This window comes from Eptesicus fuscus, chromosome 11 (genome assembly GCF_027574615.1).
Source record: "Eptesicus fuscus isolate TK198812 chromosome 11, DD_ASM_mEF_20220401, whole genome shotgun sequence".
Lineage (NCBI taxonomy): Eukaryota > Metazoa > Chordata > Mammalia > Chiroptera > Vespertilionidae > Eptesicus > Eptesicus fuscus.
In genome coordinates, this window is record NC_072483.1 from 1,283,921 (window position 1) to 1,304,258 (window position 20,338).

General features: G+C 44.5%; 1 protein-coding gene across 1 annotated transcript in view; it reads left to right on the plus strand.

The window, feature by feature from the left end:
* Positions 1–1,167: 1,167 nt before the first annotated feature.
* The window catches only part of MAP3K2 (mitogen-activated protein kinase kinase kinase 2), a 106,521-nt gene continuing 87,350 nt past the window's right edge, over positions 1,168–20,338 (plus strand). The window contains exon 1 of the mRNA XM_054723174.1: positions 1,168–1,640. The gene's annotated coding sequence lies outside the window, so the exon portion shown is untranslated. The remainder of the gene's footprint in view (positions 1,641–20,338) is intronic.

The following is a 20,338-nucleotide window of genomic DNA, read 5'->3' on the forward strand; positions in this document are numbered from 1 at the left end:
TAAGAGAAGCTAGTGAGCAGAGGCATGAGGAAAAATCCATGTCTAGATTACCTAACACACAAGTAATTATCAAATGCCCACTCCGTGCGTCAGGAAGGGCTGTGGAAAACAAGGTAGAAATTTAACTGAAACCCCAGCCATTTCAGGCTTAGAATGTTAGGACCCAAAGGAATCTTAAAGACCTTGGTTTTATATGTACAGACCCTTAAAATTCCTCCACTTTTTAAACAAGTGGGATTTCCTATTCAGCTCTGTCTTTTCGAGGCCCTCCGGTATTGGCATCAGCCCCTCTCTGTGCAGGTCGCCCGTTTCTCTGCGAAGCATACAAGCCACCAGCTGGGTCTGACAGTCACTTGGTTGTGCTCAGGCTTTCACTGTGACAAGCACCTTTGACCCCGCGCCTCTGACACCTCTGCTGATGGGTCAGCAATAAAAATCCCAGGAAGGAGACCCAGATATTTTGACGTCGCCCTCTCCCCCAGTCCTGGCCTCGCAGATGCCGCTCCAGCTCCGCTTGCGGGCGGTGGGCGCTTCCACCTCCCACCCGGACTGCGGGAGCGGAAATGGGGGCTGCCGCGGATGGGCAGGATGGGGGTGGGGTCCAACGTGGAGAACCCAAAGGCGCGCTGAACGGGAAAGGCGGCCACGGGAAGATGCCAGGGGCGAGGACAGGCCGGCGGAGGGAAGGGTGCTTTAGGGATCGGAGGAGATGGGGTGAAAACACGGAATGCAGTGGGTCCGTCACTGAGGACCTCCCGTGGACGACGGGCGAGCAGGACCCAGGAAGGGCTCGGGTTCAACTCCGCCACTAGCTCGGGGGCGCGCCCCTCTGGGCCGAGGCCTCCGGTCTACCACTTCCGCCGGCACGCGGCTGGCCGGGCACGGCGAGTGTCGCAGGACCTCCGACTCCGCGACTCACGCCTGCGACCCACGCGGATGCTTCCCGGGATTTGCTGGACGTGTGGGCGCCGGGCAACTCCGTGGGCCCGAGCGGACAGGGAGCGGAGGACGGCGCGACGACGCGCGCGCGCTCAGGCCCGGAAAAGGCTGCCGGGAGCGGCGGGCGTGCGCAGGCGCGGGCGCGCTCCCCGCGGCCCGGTCCGGAGCAGGGCTGCGCGCGCACGAGCGAGCCGGTCGTGACGTGGGCCGCTCTACGCCCGACGTCACGGGTCCGTGTGTGGTGGCGGCCCGGCTGCCCTCCGCGGCGGCGCCTGGCTAGGGCGGTGTGGCCGCTGAGTGCGGCGTTCGGGGGTCGCCCGGCTCGCGCGGACGGGGATCCGGAGGGCCGGCGCCCACAGCCGAGGACTGGACACTCGCCCCTTCTCCGGCATCTGGCGGCGCCCGGCCCGCGGCTTCCTTCTTTCCTGCCCAGCTTCCGCGGGCCGAGGGGCGCCGAGGGGCCCCGACCTCCCGCGCGCCCGCGGCCCGGCTCAGCCCGGACTCCATGTGAAGGAGAGACGGCCCGGCCCCCCGGCCCCCCGGCCCGCACCGCCTCCTCGCGCGCCCCTCCTGCCCCCAGGACCCGCGGCCTCCCTCGCCGGGGGCGCGGTGACAGGCCGCACGGGGCGGAGGGGCGGGTTAACAGGCCGGCGGAGGCCACTCTTTGGGCCTGCGGCTCCCCACGTCCCGCGGAGCGGCCGGTACGTGCCTGTGTGTGTGTACGTGTGTGTGTGTGTGTGTGTGTGTGTGTGTACGTGTGTGTGTGTGTACGTGTGCGCGCGCGCCCGCGGGGAGCGGACTGCTGGGCTGTGCTGTGCCGGGTCCCGGGAGAAGCAGGAACGTCCCCGCTTCGCGGTCACCTGTGGGCAGGGTGAGTCCGCCTTCTCTGCGGAGCGGTCAGCCGGCGCCGGCGCCTCCTGTGCGCGGGGAGCCGTCGTGCATTGTCTCCCAGTCTTCTGAGCCCGGGCAGTGGGCACGCGTTTCCATGTCACAGATCATCAGCGTGAGGCTTAGACCCGGAATTGGACCGAGCTGGTCATCTGGGAAGCCAGATTACGATGACTTTTCTGCAGAACTGTATTTCTGCATCTTGCAAAAACAAATATTTAAGGAAAATGAGAATAGCTGGAGAGTTTCTTCCTGGGAGTAAATTCTTTATGTATAGGTAGAGGTAGCTTATTTGCCCCATCACAGACTGTTTGATGTGTTTTGCTGCAGCCTAGACAAATCATTTTCTTGGCTTGGAAAAACAACAACTACGATGCCCTGGCCGGTGTGGCTCAGGTTCATTGGAGCGCCACCCCGTGCACCGTGAGGGTCGCGGGTTCGATTTCAGTCCTGGGCCTGTACCTGGGCTGCGGTTCGCTCTCCATGCAGGAGCCAACCAGTGGATGTGTCTCTCTCACGTCGATATCTACCCGCCGCCCCCCGGCCCCCTGTTTCACTCTCTCTGAAGAGCAATGGAAAAAAAGATCCCATATGAGGATTAACAAAAAGAAAAGTTACAGTTGTGCTTGTGCAGTTTATTCTCGATGCACACAGGGCACTTGCAGATGGGCTATTTGCTTGTTATTTCCTTATTGCAAAACTTGTTGCTGGGTTATGTGGCAATGGCAGCACACTTGTCATCTGTGTAGTCTTAAGCAATATTTCTGAGTGTCAGAAATTTACAGTAAAGAATATTGAAGAAAGGTACGTTTTAATGGCGTGATTTTTCTTTCATTGTGTGTGGCCACCAATCAGTGTTTATGGACTACCGATTCTCATTTTAGCATCGGCCTGCAGTACTTCTTTGATTATGGTTAGTGAAAAAGTAAAGAGCCTTTTCTTTTTGAAGCTTTATGCATAGTTGCAAATGTTTAATCTATTAATGCACAATTATAGTACTGTATAATTTTCTCTGGTATATTACCAGGTTTGAGAAAATTTGTAGTTGAATGGAATAGCAAATTATAAAGTTAACAAGTGGATGGCTCACAGATTAACTTGTTGTTTGGTTAAAATATAACCATGTTGAGCCTTGTTAAATTCTGTTGACTATGATGCCATTAAAGAATGGTTTTCTGGTCTTGCGCTCCATGTGTCTTTTGAGAGAACTAGCAGTTAAAGGGTTATCTCAAAGACTGGATCACATTGTAGACTCAATGTTTTAAGCAATGTTTTAGGTCGAGCTTTCATTCCTTGTTAACCTTATTGCTACCAAAGGGATAAGCTATATTTAACAGATGCTAAAAATGAAGTCATGTTTGGTTCTTCACCATCAAAACAGCTCTGGTTTCAGGTTTTTGTCCTTCCTTCTTCCCTTTGTAAAATTGGCACTCTTTAGCCTCCCCCTTTTATTACGAAACAATTTCAGGCATGCAGAAAACTTGCTATAGTGAACATCCATATATGATGACCCTCTAGATTCAGTATTTGTTGACATCTTGCCATATTTGCTGCATCTATAAATACTATTTTTGGCTGAATCATTTGAAACTAAGCTGTAGACATCATGATACTTTATGCCTAAGTATGTCAACATGCATCTCCATTTCTTACATACACAAAATACCATTATGTTAATTTTCTTAGTTAATATTATTGATAGTTAATAGTCTCTTATCGCTAATTCCTTAATATAATCTAATATTCATCCATATTTAAGTCTCCCCATTTGTACTGAAAGGTCTATATAGCTTTTTACACCCAACACCACCAAACCAGGATTTGTTAAATCTCTGATCTCTTCTAATCTAGAATGAATCACACTCTTGATTTGTCTGGTTTTTTTCCCCCTTCATGGTATCACTTAGGGTGTTCCTCTATTTCCTCCTTTATTAGCTAACTGTAAGCTAGGTTTAAAGGGTTGATTATTTTCAAATTAAGTATTTTGGGGCAAGAATAACTACTAAGTGATGCTGTGTAGTTCATATTGCTTCCCATCAGGAGACATAAACTATCAAGTCCTATTTGTAATGCTGAGTTTGATCACATGGCTCTTGGGGTAAGGTGTTTTTTCTTTATTGCAATTAGCATGTAATCTGTGGCATAATAAATTAGCACTGTAGTCTCTTCTCCATTAATCTTTCACCTAATAGTTGTAGCATTTATTGCTGATCTTTGTAAAGCTAGCTTTTGAATTTCAGTGTTAACAATCATTTGTTGGTCTGTAGATAGAAACAAAACGACAGGATTTCTCAAAATATCCAGTGCAGCTGTAAGTATTAAGCACATTCTGATTTTGTGGATTTTAAATTATGAATTTAAGGTGTTTCCTGTTATACATAAATTTAAAAAAAACTGGCTTGAGAAAAATGGGAAAAATTAAATGTAGTTGTTTTTCTGTATTTTACTCAAGGAGCGTGTTTAAGTTTTCTTCGGCAATATTTATTGCACAGGAATAGCCAAAAAATAATAAAGGAAGAGTGGATTTACTAAAAAAACTTTTGAGAAAATGGTCCATTTTTCTGGTGTAATGGAAGGAGCACTAGATTAAGAGTTAGAAGATCTAAATTGTCCTAATTCTACCACTATGTGAAGAAAAAGATTTATAAGTTTTTTTTTAACTTCACTCTGTTCTCATTTCATAATGGTTAAATTAGTAAACATTTTCAGAATTATTATCAGAATTTCTGATAATGAAATGTGTTGATTACACTTAGAGGTGAACCTCATTTTAATTAAGCCAGATAGAAGTAAATCAAATACGTGTACTATAACGTTGAATTTATTTCCTATCTAATTAACTGACTTTAAAGAAGGGTTTATAATAGGGTTTACGTAACTAACATGTTCTCTCATTAATAATGTGATTTAGTTAATGAAACAGTTCACGTGAAGTTTTTCACACACCTTTTGTAAATCAGGATGAACTTTATATGTGGAGATATAAAACCTTTTTTCTTATCCTGAAGTGTTGTGTGAGGTATATCTCTATATACACCCACACAGTTATAAGAAATGTGTCTGTATAACTATCTTTTGTCTTGGATATCCCTGAGATTTGTTGGGAATTTTGGTTGACTTTCCTTTCTCATGGTGGTTAATGTTACATGATTCCTTTATAACATCTTGAATTGTTGCCTTTATTGTTACTTAACTCTTAGATTGTTTCTTAATTTTTTGGTTATATTTTGCCTTCCCAGTTGACAGGAGGATAGGAATAGAATCTTTGGAGTCCCTCCTGTGACTAGCACATTGCCTTTCTTAAACGTGCTCAAGAGTGTTTTGTTTGAGATTCATAGTGCCATAAATTTAAAAATCACTGTGTGGTTTGTAAACTTTAGAAGTTTTTTCTAAAGGTATTTTTTTTCTCCCACTTATGCAGGTAATCACTTAGCGTGGACTTTAATAATGACAAATCAAAAAATAGTTTAAGGCGTGATTTTTGTCAGTGTTCTTTTGATATTTCCCAAGTTAGGACCCCTGATGGCCATTACCTCAGGCCAGATGCTCCTGGAGCACTCTGCATCTGCCTCCTGATTGTTTTCACCACATTGCACTCTCTATCATCTTTGTGTCCTCCACGAAGAAGTTAGCTCTTCAAGGACAGAGGCAGTGTTTGGTTAAGTTTGGTTCCCCAACACCTAGAACAGTGCTTGGAGCCAAATGTTTATTAAATGGAGTATTGGCAAACAGAGGAGACCATCCTTTACAGTGTTCCAAGATTCCTAAAAGGTATCTAATGAACAAAAGAGACCTAGAGACATAGAAGAATGGAAGAGCCTGACGAATCTTAGAGGGAAGGTGGGGGTGGGGGAGATTGATCAGGGGAATTTAGATGCATACTAGAGGCCCAGTGCACGAATTTCTGCACAGGTGGGGTCCAGTCAGCTGGCCCAGCCCAATCGGGGCGGATCGGGGCTGGGCCTGTTGGGAGGAGGAGATGGCGGGAGGTTGGCTGGCCGGCCCTTCCCGATGGGGGCCTGATCAGGGCCTGGCCGGCTGGGGGAAGGGGCTGTGGGTGATTGGCTGGCTGGCCCCGCCCCTGATTGGGGTTGGGGGGCTGATTGGGGGTGGTGCCAGCCATGGGGAGGGGCTGTGGGTGGTGGGCTGGCTGGCCCTGCCCCCAAAAGGGGTGGGGGGTGCCAATTGGGGGCCAGTGGCTTGGGGCAGGGGCTGCAGGAGGTTGGCCAGCTGGCCCCGCCCCTTATTGGGGTGGGGAGGCGATCAGGGATGGGCTGGCCAGGGGGAGTGGCTGCGGGCCTATCATGGTGGGGCCAGCTGATTGAGGGCGGGTGGGGGGGGGGGCGAGGCAGGGAGGGGGTGTTTGGCCGGCCAGCTCTTGATCAGGGTGGGAGAGTCCACTCTGATCAGGGGCAGGCCGTCAGGGGGGTGGGGCCTTGAGGTTGGCCGGCCAGCCCCACCCCCTGATCGGGCCAGTTCGCTGGCCACGGTGGGAGTCATAGCGACCGGTCTTTAGGTTGTTATGGCCGTTACCGTAGCCGGCTTGTTATATACAGAGATAGATATGCATAGCCTATGGACACAGACAATAGTGTAGTGAAGGCCTGGGAGGGGTGGGTGTGGGGTGGGGGCCTTTGGGGGGAAAAGGGGGACATCTGTAATACTTTCAACAATAAAGATAATTTTTTTAAAAAAGGTGATGCCTACCAAATCAACTGATGATTTACAAAAGTTTTTTGTTTGTTTTTTTAATTTACTGGTTTTCTTTGTTCTCTCTCGGTAGTATTCATTTTATTTAGCAAATGTAAAACAATTTCTACATTCTAGACACTGCTTTAAGTACTCCTTTAAAGATATTCATTTAATCCTTATTAGCAACCCAGTGAATTATTGCTTGCTTCAGTGCTGCTGTTACTGTACTCGTATAACAGAAGAGGGAACTAAGACACTGAGGCAGGAAGTCACTTGCCCATGCTCACTCTGCTTGTGTGTGATGGAGCTGCGACTTGAATGCAGGCAGTCTGGCTGCAGAATGTAGGCTCTGAAAAGCTGTACCATGCTGTATCAGGGCAACCAAAAACTGGATTTGCTTTACCAAAGGAATAATATGCACAGAGTACCTACTGTGTACGCGAGTGGAAAGAACACTTTCAGAAGGCTTTGAAGATGAAACAAGAGTTGAACTAAATTAGCAAACATGTTAAATGATTGTGATTATAATGTTTATTGAAAAAGCACATCTTAAATAGAGAAAAGATAGGGAAGAAAATAAAAGTAATAAGCAGTTAAGAGTATGAACTTGGGAGTCAGATCTGAATGTGTGTCCCAGCTCTACTGTTTAACCTCTCTAAGCCTCACTTTCCTTATCTGTAAAATAGAGATAATAGTACCTAACTCATAGACTTCTGTGAGGGTTAAATGAGATAGTAATGCTGTGGCCAGCAGCTCAGCGGTTAGAGCATCAGCCTGCTCACAGGAGGGTGAGGATTCCATTCCAGGTGAAGGGCACATTCCTGGGCTGCAGCTCAGATTCCTGCCCCCCCCCCCCCCATTGGGCACATGTTGGGAGGCAACCAATTGATGTGTCTGTCACATTGATGTTTCTCTCTCTCCCTCCCTCCTTTCCACTCTCTTTAGAACCAATGGAAAAAATACCTCAACTCCTCAAGTGAGGATTTTTTTTAAAAAAAGGGAAAAAATGAGATAATATGTTTAATATGTGCCTAGTCCTATCTAATAAAAGGGTAATATGCAAATTAACCATCACTCTGTCACAAAGATGGCGGCACCCAGAGCCACAAGATGGTGGCGCCCAGTCCTCTCAGCCCCACCAGAGTTCCCCAGTCCCGGGGGGCGGCTCTGAGAGCAGGCTGCATGAGCGGCCTGGCGGAATGCTTGCTTCGTCGCTGCGCCCGGCTCGGGCCAGCCCCCCGGAGTCGGAGTGGACACGGGCAGGGACAGGGGGCCGGCCCGCAGCCTCCGCGGCCAAGTGCAGGCCCGGAGAGGAGACGGCGGGCCCGCCTTCCTCCCGCCTCCCTCCCGCCTCCCTCCCGGCTCCCGTGGGCACATCCCGCTCACTTCTGACTCCTGCGGAAGCCGCACGGCCCCGTGGAAGCAGCGCGGCTCCCGGCGGTGCGCTGCAGTTCCCACTGCTCCCGCAGAAGTGGCCCGCAGCCTACTGCACGCGCTGTCACTCGATGGGCTGCTAGGGTATAATAAGTGTTCAAAAACCATTATTAGTTATTGTAGAAATCTTCTGTAGTCTGTCCACACAGATGTAAACCAAAATTAATTTTAGACTATAAGGAAAATAAGAAGCATTTATTTGAACAGAAGGATCTGCAGCCTGGGGTACAGATTGAGGTAGCAACCTGAATTGTGTTCCACCGAGACAAAGGGGAGACCAGCTCTTATAGTGAAAGTTCCTGCCATGGTTCCCAGTTAGGTCTATTTTATGTAAATGAGGCAACAAATGGTGCAGTTCTGATTGGATGGGGCAAGTCTCAGTCCATTGGTAGAAAGATGAAACCAGAGTTTCCCTGCAGTGGCTGTTGACTCTGTGATATAAACAAATGGAGCATTTTGAGGGAAGCTGAGGGTTCATTCTGAGGTTCTCCCAGATACAGAGTATGTGAGAAGCCCCTGTCAGCAAATGGCTCTTATAAAATGTGGGTCCTACGTTGACCATGGAGAGCTCATCTCAGCAGATAAATTCCTTCTTGAGGTCCACATCAGATGAATCTTCTTGGGATCCCTATTTCCCCCTTTCTATAGAAACCCGTTGGCAGATTGAGAGTCTATCATGTTTGTTTGTCTTAGGTGTGTGTTGTGCCATTTGGGTACTGGAGTGGTTTGGCTACCTGCTGTTGGTTTATCTAGTCCCCTGGTGATACTCCCGAGGTTGGGCTATAGCCAATTGAGCAACTAGAGCCACCTACCTTTAAGAGGTTCATCTGGTACCTGTTAAACCTGGAAGGTTTTTGAGGCAGATTTTGCCATGAGGCATTGAATTGGTGAGGCTTTAGCAAGACCTTTCAACACTGTCCTCTAACCTCTGGAATGAATAGCATAAAAGGAGTTGGAAAATAGATACAGGCATTAATTCTGCAAACATTGGGTAAATCGGTTGGCAAAAGACAGTTATATTTATGAGTCTAGTTAGCCTGTATCTTTCTTTTTCCCCCCATCACCCAAGGCTATGTTTATTGTTTTGAGAGAGAAAAAGAGAGAAAGAGTGAGAGAGAGAGAGATGAAAGGTGAGAGAAAAACATCAGTCTGTGCCTCTTTTACGCTACTGACTGGGGATTGAACCTGCAATCTAGGTATGTGCCTTGACCTGGAATCAAACCCACTACCTTTTTGGTACACAGGATGACACTCCAACCAACTGAGCTACCTGGTCGGGGCTAGCCTGTATCTTCTTGATCCAGATATATATTCAAGCAGCTTATTTATAGCAGGAAAAGAGTTCAAACCATTCTAAATTAAAGGAGGTAGTGACTTGGTATATCATTTTTATTCTTAGTGCAACCATCAGCTTGAGTCTTTATAGGGGTTTTATTCACCTGGTTATACACAACAACAGCTTGACAATGAGGTACATTGAACAAATCGGGACAGTGGTGAGTAGTCACTTTGCAATCCAGACTTTCATATAGCCCGAGCCAGTTGGGAGCCAGATGAAAAATATCAGAAATAAGCCCTAACTCCTAACTCGATGCAAAAGTGGAATGTCCCTTAAGAGATTTTTTGAGTTTAAGAAGTTTAGTTGTTTTAACTTCTACCTGGAAAGAGAGATTTAACCAGTTACAGCAGCGATATTAGCTCAGGCACAGAACTCCTCGTGGGGCTGCAAGCAAAGAGTCCACGGCCCTCAGTTGTGGAGGATTCCTAGGCCAGGAGGTCTGGAGGTCTTTGAGCTCAGATGGCTGTAGCTGCTGAGCCAGCGGTTCTGTTACTGTGCTGGCTAGGTTTCACCTTATATCTAATTGGGTAGTGCCAAGGCCGGTTCATGCGCCTACAGTGGTAAGGAAGTGATTGCTCCCATATTAATCTCAGAATTCTACCTGCCATCATCTTGGAATGATCAAGATTCAGCTACATCTGAGAAGAGTTAAAAGAAATGGGGCTGATGGAAATCAGGAGCTAAAGAAAACTTTCCTAATTTTTTTAAAACCTTGTTTTATGTGCTTTCTACTTATTGCATTTAAAATTTTATAACTGGGTTTATTTGCTATACACATAAACCAGTGTTGGAATTAAAAAAGTACTAACATCCACAGAAGCACTAGAATCATACTCAAATTTACAGACATAATAATTTGTTTTATATAACTAATGGTTTGTTAAGTTTGTAATGGTAAATAGAACAAAACCTTATAAACATAGTAATAATGTTATCAGATTGTACCAATTGTGCAAACAGTTCAAATGTATAAGAGTAAAAGCCCATACTTTCAGAGGCAGAATGGGAACAATTCGATTTCTCTATCATTTTCACCCATTCTCATAAATCTAGTATTAGTTTCATTGTGATGTTCAGGCTAAGGTAGGCCATCAGATCCAATGAATTGAATTTTTTAGGTTCCAGAATATTGCTGGTTTGTTCAGGAATTCTGTCCAGAAAGCCATGTCTCTTGTTGAAACATTTTCTGGATCAACAATTGAGAAGTTAACGCCAATGGCCAATGAAGACAGACTCTTTCATAATTGTCAGATAATAGTTTGATCTTTTCTATCAAATTAAAGTTTCTTAGTAAATAGGACCAGGTCTCATTTCTTTCCTATATCCTCTATACCACCTCCTAAGTGTTGTGGACATGAGTACTGTGTGATAGATGATACCAAAAAAATGTTTATTTTCCCCTTTGTGTTTCAAAAGACCCCATAAATCCCACAAAAAACAAAAAGCACTGATTAATCAGATGCCACTTTAAGTACGATAACACAATTTATAGGCTCATTAATTTTAAAAATTACATTAAATGTTATTCATCCTGATAAGTTTTTAATATATATATATTTTTTATTGATTTCAGAGAGAGAAAGAGAAATAGAAACATCAATGATGAGAGAGAATCATTGATCAGTTGCCTCCTACACCTCCCCTGTTGGGGATTGAGCCTGCAACCTGGGCCGGTGCCCTGACCGGGAATCAAACCGTGGCCTCCTGGTTCATGGGTGGACACTCTGGTGGGTTTTTAAAAACATGTTGGGTTTATTCTCTCTGACATTACTTAAAATGCATTTCAGTTTTAAATATTGGTATGAGGTAGAAGACAAGGAACTCAAAAGGGAAGTAATCTTCAATATACTGAGTTCTTCAATACAATTAGCCCTGAAACTGAAGTAAGAAAAGTTATATTCTTAAAGCTGGCAGACTGACTGCTATTGAAATTATTCTATCTGAAAAAATTTTTTTCTTCTATTTGAAATTATTTTTCAGTTTAAAGTATTGGAAAAAAGACAGTACACATTCTAAAATTTTCATGAAGATTATATACAAACAGTTTTTCTTAGCCATCAATTTTATTTTACCATGTTGCTCTAAATGACCTCGTTGAAATACAGGTATTTTCCACTTGAATAACTGATCATATATCAATATAGACTTAAATTTTTTCTAGCAAGATAAAATAAATGATTCACATTAAAAATGATGTACCTTTCATAAACTTTATTTTACTAGGACATACAAATTTGGTTTCTTTGACTCATCAGAAACAAAGGAAAATGCATATGGATCCAAAACAGCTCTTGTACAAGGGAAATGCAAGGATAAGTTCTTTTAAATAAGTCACAGGGTCTCAATTAAGGCAGGTTCGTACAATCCCTAGTCTAGTCTTACAAGCTTTCTGATGGTGGTTTTAAAAGGGGACAATCTATGTTTACCAAAGGGCATAGATCTCCGGTTAAGCAATATCAGGGGAAGGGCTTTTGGCCAAGACAGGTTAAAGGCTTCAACAAGTTGAGTTTTGACTACCTCGTTGGTTGGTTCTACAAAACCACAGGACTGGGAATGATCAGCCAAGGGAAATGCTGCAATATCGGCCACCATTTTCATATCTGGTGTAGAATTTGTCTTATAAAGTGGGCTCCCCAATTGCTGTGAGGCTGTGACGGGATTTTTCCAGCAGGAAAATGCTTTCTTGAGGTATTTCGGTAACTGCTGCAGCTGTGGCCCTTCACCATGGGGATGCTCTACCCAGTGAGAATACAGGCAAACCATCACTAGTCCATTGTTCTCTTTGAAAAGGGGGCACTTGGATTAAAACCCGCTTTCCAAATCACAAGCCATTAGTTTACTATTCCCCTTTTGTAAAGAGATTTCCTTACTTTAGTTATCCCTTTGTTACATAAATTTAAATGGTTAGAAGCAAAATTTAACTCTTAAAATTAAGGTTTACCTAAGCAATAAAAGACCTGCTGATGCCGAGCAAAGGAAATAATTTTAGTACAATGTAACACCTCTTTTTAATAATTTCTTATTAAGCGCATACTAATAGTACAGGAAAACTGTCATTTTAACACAGAGAGGAAGAACCAAACTCGGAAGTTTGCATCAGCTTTTGATATTTTAATTAAATTCATTTTAATCATATTTTGCTGACTGCACATGTTAGAAAGAAGACAAACCCCCAAACCAGCGGTCCTGATAGAATGCAAAGGAAACTCGGGAGCCAGACAGCAAGACAAATGTCTTTACTTCTGCAGAGGGTGCACAGCCTACACAGGGTCTGGGCAGCGTGCACACACACTGAGTGGGCGGTCTGCTCGAGGTTTTATTTCTGACACTCTTGATTGGCCAGAGTTTAGGCTCACATTCTTGTGTGATTGGCTAATTTAAAGGAAAAAGGGAGGGGTTGACCTCTGCAGTTTCAAAATGGTGGTTGCCTAAACTCCCTTCTTTGGCAGAAAATATTACTCATTTATTCTCACAGCACATAAACTTTTTTCTCCAGATTTCTTTTCCTGCCTTGGCCAGTAGCTCCTTTGGTTAATACACCAAGGTTGCAGGTTTGATCTCTAGTAAGGGCACATAAAAAAATTAAGCAATGAATGCATAAATAAGCAGAACAACAAATCTCTCTCTCTCTCTCTCTCTCTCTCTCTCTCTCTCTCTTCTCTTTCTCTCTCTCTCTCTCTTCCTCCCTTTCTCCCCTCTTCCGGGCCCTACTCCGATTTCTAAAAAAAAAGGAATAAAGAAAAGATTTTCCCCCACAAACCTTACAACTTTTCTTGTCTCTTTTACTTTGTCTCTTCTTTTTTTATAATATACTAGAGGCCCGGTGCATGAACATTTATGCACTGGAGGGGGGTCCCTCAGCCTGGCCTGCCCCCTCTCACAGTCCGGGAGCCCTCAGGGGCAGGAGGCGACACGGCGATCAGGGGAAGGCAACACCCCATCACACCTCTGCTGCTGCCACTGCCAGCAGTGCAAGCCTCGGCCGGCCCTGGTTACCTGAGCCTCAGGCCGGCCCTGGGCGGCCGGGCAGCCGCCATCCGAGGTTTGCCTGTGCCTCGGGCTGGCCCTGGGTGGCTGGGCAGCCGCCATCTGAGACTTGCCTGCGCCTCAGGCCGGCCATGGGTGACTGGGGGGCTGAGGGAACTGGGGGACTCCGGAGGCAGGCACGCGGCAAGGCCGGGCCCGCCAGGGAGCAGGCCTGGCCTTGCCGCATGCCTGCCGCCCCGACGGGGCTGAGGGGACTGGGCGCCACCATCTTGTGGCTGTGGGTGCCACCATCTTTGAGGGCGTGGCAGTCAATTAGCATATTCCCTCCTTATTGGCTGTGGGTGCCGCCATATTTGAGGGCGGGGCAGTCATTTAGCATATTCCCTCCTTATTGGCTGTGGGCACTGCCATCTTTGCGATGGCATGAGGGTCAATTAGCATATTCCCTCTTTATTAGATAGGATATACTAGCTAATTATGACAACTGATCCAACTTATGTTTTTCACAGATGGAGTAAGTTAATGTTTTTCTCAGATGACCGAAGCTTTGCATGCTGTAAGAATTTCTTTAAAGCTGTTTTAAAAATCACTTTATAATCGATCATAGAATGCATTTTATTGTCTGTGAGAGATATGAGGTCCTCTCTTTTAAGGGTGCCCCTTGAGGTGGATCTACTGATAAACACAAACAGAAATGTGTACATTAAAGTTAGAAAGCTCAGAATGCAAGGAAACTGTCCACAGAAGGCCTGGTTGTAAAGGAGCAGATTTCCTGGAGGAAGTCGGAGCTGGGCTGTGCCTGAGCACAAGGTGGCTGCTGCCACATGTCTGGAAGCAAAGAAGGTGGAGGGGAAGGAGGAGAGGAAGCCTCAGATGCCTTATTTTTTCTTTACTTCTTTTGATTGTTCATGCGCCTTGGTTAGAGTCCTCAATACATTTGGAAGCCTCAAAAAAGGTATAACTTAAAATAGGTATACCATTTAGTTTTGTTTTATAGCTGCAGGAGAGGTATAAAGTTTCCCATAAGGGCCAATTTAGCAATAAATCCTGGTAATTTTTGTCCAAAGACCTAGCTAGTTACAGTTTAACTTGGGTTACCCATTTGCACTCTCCTGATGAAGGCATCCCCTTGAGTGCACCTTAAGTAGCATGTGTGTCCTCACAAACCTATGCACTGGGCCGAGTCTGAGCCTTATGGATGAGGTCTGCTGGGCCACGCCAGCACTGCCAAGGGTTCGGTGAGCCTGAGGAGGGGTGGTGAAGGATTAAAGAAAAGACAGACAAGAGAATACAGCTGGGGCTGGGTGGATCTTCTGTGCCTGGATGGGGACACAGAAAGACCCAGCCTGTAAACCAAGGCTTTATTTATTTATTTAAATATATTTTATTGATTTTTTACAGACAGGGATAGAGAGTTAGAAACATCGATGAGAGAGAAACATCGATCAGCTGCCTTCTGCACACCTCCTACTGGGGATGTGCCCACAACCAAGGTACATGCCCTTGACCGGAACCGAACCTGGGACCCTTCAGTCCGCAGGCCGACGCTCTATCCACTGAGCCAAACCGGTCAGGGCAACCAAGGCTTTATTTTATAGTCAGATCAAAACAAGGGTAGTGGTCAACATGTTTGCAATGTTCTTGTGAGTTTTACCTTGTTTTGGCAGCACTTGCTGCACCTCCCACAGCCCATTAGCTACCTAGGAAGGAACTAGGGAGGGCTATAAGGTTAAGCTTAATTATGCTAAGAGGGCTCTGCCCTGCAAACTGGGACTTGTTTGTGGCCCTGCCACAGGTCAGTCCGAGGCTTAACCCCATAGCCGCCTCCTACAGTCTGCCACTGTGGACCAAGCCCAAAATTAGATGAAGTTTCCCTTTCTTGGTCAGAAAGACCTTATGGACTAAGTCCTAACCTGGATCAAGGGTCCAGGTTCCCTGAGGTGCTTCATGTAGACAAGTAGTGATGGAAAAACCCAAACCTGAATCTCCTGCTTAAAGACAAGAGATGGAATCATGAATCCGAATCTCCCACTCAGATGAAGGGAATCTGGCCCACAGAAAGAGAAAAAAGAAAATGTTCAAATAAAGGCCAGATCTGGACCAAGGAAGGTAGTTTGGATTCAGGAGGACTTACTACCGATAGCTGGGACTGTTGGAGGAGCTGGTAGATTATTCCCACCCACCCGCCTGCCTTCTGAGATTCCGCACTCTGTTACATGTCTCTGGATCAACTCCATTCATCAGTTTATTTTGTTAATTAGATTCCACATGTGATACTTGTCTTTCTCTGACTGACTTATTTCACTCAGCATGATACTCTCCAGGTCCCTCCATGCAGTCTCAAAGGGTAAGAGATTCTTCTTTTTTATTGCTATATATAGTATTCCATGGTGTAAATGTACCACACCCTTTTTATCCACTCATCTACTGATGGGCACTTGGGCTGTTTCCAGATCTTGGGTATTGTGTATTGTGCTGCTATGAACATAGGGGTGCATACATTCTTTCTGATTTGGTGCTTTGGAATTCTTAGGATATACTCCTAGAAGTGGGATCACTTTAAGGAAACTCCATACTTTTTTCCATAATGGCTGCACCAGTCTGCATTCCTACCAGTAGTGCACTAGGGTTCCCTTTTCTCCACATCCTCCCTAGCACTTGTCATTCCTTGAATTTTTGATGGTAGCCATTCTGACAGGTGGTATGAGGTGATACCTTGTTGTTTTAATTTGCATGTCTCAGATGATCAGTGACTTTGAGCATTTTTTTGTATGTCTCTTGGCCATCTGTATGTCCCCTTTGGAGAAGTGTCTATTTAGGTCCTTTGCCTATTTTTTAATTGGATTGTTTGTCTTTGTTTTGTTAAGTTGTGTGAGTTCCTTATATTTTTTGGATATTAACCCCTTATCAGACGTATCATTGCCAAATATGTTCTCCCATACAGGGGGCTTTCTTATTGTTTTGTTGGTGGTTTCTTTGCTGTGCAGAAGCTTTTTATTTTGATGTAGTCCCATTTGTTTATTTTCTCCTTAGTTTCCTTTGCCTTAGGAGATGTATCTATAAACATATTGCTATGAGAAATGTCTAAGATTTTGCTGCTTATGGTTTTTTCTAGGATTTTTATGGTTTCCATTTAAGTCTGTTATCCATTTTGAGTTTATTTTTGTGTATGGTGTCTTTGATATGTGGATGTGTGTATTAAACAAGTATTTAAATGAGGGAGTCAGAGTAACATGGTGATAATATTTTAATTTTACTTCAGCTCCTTCAGTTTTTTTGGAGTGTGTGCCTTAGTTTTTTTCTTTGTATTCTGGTTAGTTGGCAGTGTGTGCTGTTTTTACTAGTACATTAGGTCTCCATTCTCCGTCCTTCATACTGTCATTGTCTCTTAATATTTCGATCTCTTTTTACTTTGCATCCTAGGCGAGCTTCTTGGGTTTGATCTTCATAGCCACATTGACAGCTCTGTTCTCTATATCCTCCAATATGCATTACAAAATTTTTCATCTCATGCGTATTTAATTCTGTGGTTGAATCTTTATTATCTTGGCAATCCTTGATCTAACCCATTTCCTTTTTCCTCTCACCTTGTTTTGCATCTTAGGTTAGTGTCTCTTTTAGCTTTCCATTTTTGTTTCATAAAGGCATGTCTTCTGCATTGAGGATGTCACACAATAATCTATGAACTTCAGACTATCTTGGAAGGAAGAGGCGCCAGAAACTTTACACATCAACTTCACAGTAACTATGATAGGTCATATATATTATCCCAATTTTACAAATGAGGAAACTGAGGCTCAGAGGTATGAAGACTTTTGCTCAAGCCCTGGCCGGTGTGGCTCAGTTGGTTGAGTGTCATCCCATGCACCAAAAGGTCACCAGTTCAGTCCCCATTTAGGGCACATGCCCAGGAAGGGGGTGTGCAGGAGGAAGCTGATCAGTGTTTCTCACATCGATGCCTCTCTCTCTCCCTCTCCCTTCCTCTGTCTCTAAAATAAATAAAATCTTTTTTTTTTTAAAGACTCTTGCTCAAAGTCATATAGTAGAGTTGGGGATTTTGTATGGCTCTTCTAGTTAAAGCAAGGGTTCCCTCTATGCTCTCATTCCATGTAGCCTTCTCCATGGGAGTATGTGCCGTGGAATCTTCTGGGAATGGGGCCAACATGACTTAAAAACACACTCCAAGTCACATCTAATCTCTAAGTCAAAGAGTTCTGAGAAATACTTGGGTAAACCTGAATGATTTCTTTACTTGTATTATGTACACTTTTCAGTGGGGTAAAACTGAGAATACATTTAAAATAAAAGATATGGGCCTAGCCGGTTTGGCTCAGTGGATAGAGCGTCAGCCTGGGGTCTGAAGGGTCCTAGGTTCAATTCCGAACAAGGGCACATGCCCGGGTTGTGGGCTCAATCCCCAGTAGGGGGCGTGCAGAAGGCAGTCAATCAATGATTCTCTCTCATTATTGATGTCTCTCTCTCTCTCTCTCTCTCTCTCTCTCTCTCTCTCTCCTTCTCCCTTTCTCTCTGAAATCAATAAAAATATATTTTAAAAAATGGTATGGGCAGTGTCTTTTTTTCTGATATCTAGAAAAAGTAGTATGGGAGAATTTAATGTACTTTAGAGAATTGACATGTTTTGAAATGAACAGAATGAGCATTAGGAATTTTCAGTGTGATTTTAAATTAAGTTTCAAACTATAGCATTCTGAATAGGCTTTGAACAATACTCCCCAAATCTCAGTGGCTTAAAACCAGAAAGGTTGATTTTTGTTCTGTTTTGTTCATTCTGTGTGTTCATTACGGGTCACTTTGAGGGTTTCCACTTGGTATTGTCTTTTTTACTTTGGGTCCCACTTAGGATCTTCACTTTGGGACCTCCCTTGGGAGCAGCCACTATCTGGAACAACTGATTGCCAGGTGTAAAGAAAAATACATTTTTTAATATTGCACTGAGTTCTTCTCATACCTTGGGTCACCGAATGTGGGTTTTCCACACACAAGAAATTCTGCGACACCAGCGAGGTGTGACAGAGTTTAACTCAATTCTTACACGGGCCACCTGGAGACAGTGTCAGAGCATACAGGTTAAGTCTTACAAGAGTTCCATTTCTTTTCTGACCCAGTTGTAAGGCCAGTTAATTGGAAGCTCCTATCCCTCCCGTCTCGGGTTCAATTAATTTGCTAGAATTGCTCGCAGAACTCAGGAAACACTTGGATATGACTGAGGAACACCAAATGGCAGGATGCAGGGAAGCGGGAGTGGAGCTTTCTTGCCTTCTTTGAGTGTGCCCCTCTTTCAGCACCTCCAGGTGTCTGCCAACCCGGAAGCTTTCTAAACCCATCCTTTTGGGTTAAAAAGCCCCCTTGAGTCCTGGCCAGCGTGGCTCAGTTGGTTGGAGCGTTGTCCCATACACCAAAAGGTTTCGGGTTCAACCCCTCCTTGGGGTGTGTATGGGCGGCAACCAATCGATGTTCCTCTCTTTCTCTCTCTCTCTGAAAAAAAGAAAAAAAAATCTGCATTGAAATAGAGGCTTCATTACCTAGGCATGATGGATTAAATCATTAGCCTTTGGCACTTGAACTTAATTTCCAGTCTCTCCTTTCCAGAGGCTAGGAAGTGGGGTTCTAGCCATCTAATCATCTGGTCGGTTCCCCCTAGCTACCAGCCTCCTTCTCTAGTGCTTGTCAACCGTCATGTCATTATTATAAACTCAGGTGTGGTCTAAAGGGATATGTTTTGAATATCGGAAGACACCTATATTGCCCTAGCTGGTTTGGTTCAGTGCATAGAGCATTTATTGATCGGCCTGAGGTCTGAAGGGTCCCAGTTTCTATTCCAGTCAAGGGCACATGCCCAGGTTGCGGGCTCGATCCCCAGTGTGGGGCGTGCAGGAGGCAGCCTTTTAAAAGACATCTATATTGTCACAGCTTAGGAACTTTTAAGTGTTTTAGGAGCTCTTGGGCCAGAAATGGGGACAAAGACCAAATATATATTTCTTTTAAAAAAATATATTTTTATTGATTTTAGAAAGAGGAAGGGAGAGGGAGAGAGAAATAGAAACATCAATATGAGAATCATTGATCTACTGCCTCCCGCACGCCCCATACTAGGGATCAAGCCCACAACCTGGGCATGTGCTCTGTCTGGGAATGGAACCATGATCTCCTGGTTCACAGGCGATGCTCAACCACTGAGCCACACCGGCTGGGCTACATATTTCTTATAAATCAGTGTCACACCAGGTCAGAGGGAGAGAGTAAAATGTGTCAAAGCACACTGTGGCTCTTAAAGCTTTTACCTGGAAGAAACATTCACTGTATTCACCCTCATGTATTGGGAGTCTATGGGCTCTCTCTGAGTTGAACAGGTGGGGAAGGTCAGTATTTCCATGTGCTCAGAAGGAGAAAGGGAAGTACAATTGACTCCCAAACAAACCCCGTTAGTGGACCTGCACAATTCAAATCCATGTTGTTCAAGGGCCAGCTGTATTTGTGACAGCCCTAGCACAGAGGCTGTGCTGTAGAAAAGTTTTTCAAAATTATTCTTGAAAACTAATAGGAGCCAGTGGTGAAAATGTGAGTTGATAGTGCTTATTTAACAAGCCTTGGAGAACAGATCTGCAGTCCAAGATAAAGTCAGTTTTTAATAGTTTCTGTGCTGTTATAAAATGTTCCCAAATTGTATTTTATTTTAGATTTGTGACTTAAAGCTGTTTCATTATCATTATTTGATAAGTTTGTGATTACTCTTAACTTTGGCAGACTTGACTACATTTTAATGGTATTGTGGAGTTTTCATTCAAAATATTTTGTTTGTTTTAATATAAGGAAATGAGACAGTGTCCTCTGATTTAATTTAAGGAGAGATTTATATGGTGGCTTTTTAATGTATTTTTAAATCAGTTTAGGTATTTTAAGTAGCCTATTGACTGCTTTTTAAAATTAGTAATTTTATTATGTAATATGACATAATGTATAAGAACAGTGTGCCAGACAATGTTTACAAAATATCTATATTGCTCAGACACTATAAGGAAACAAAAGAAGTAGGAGGTA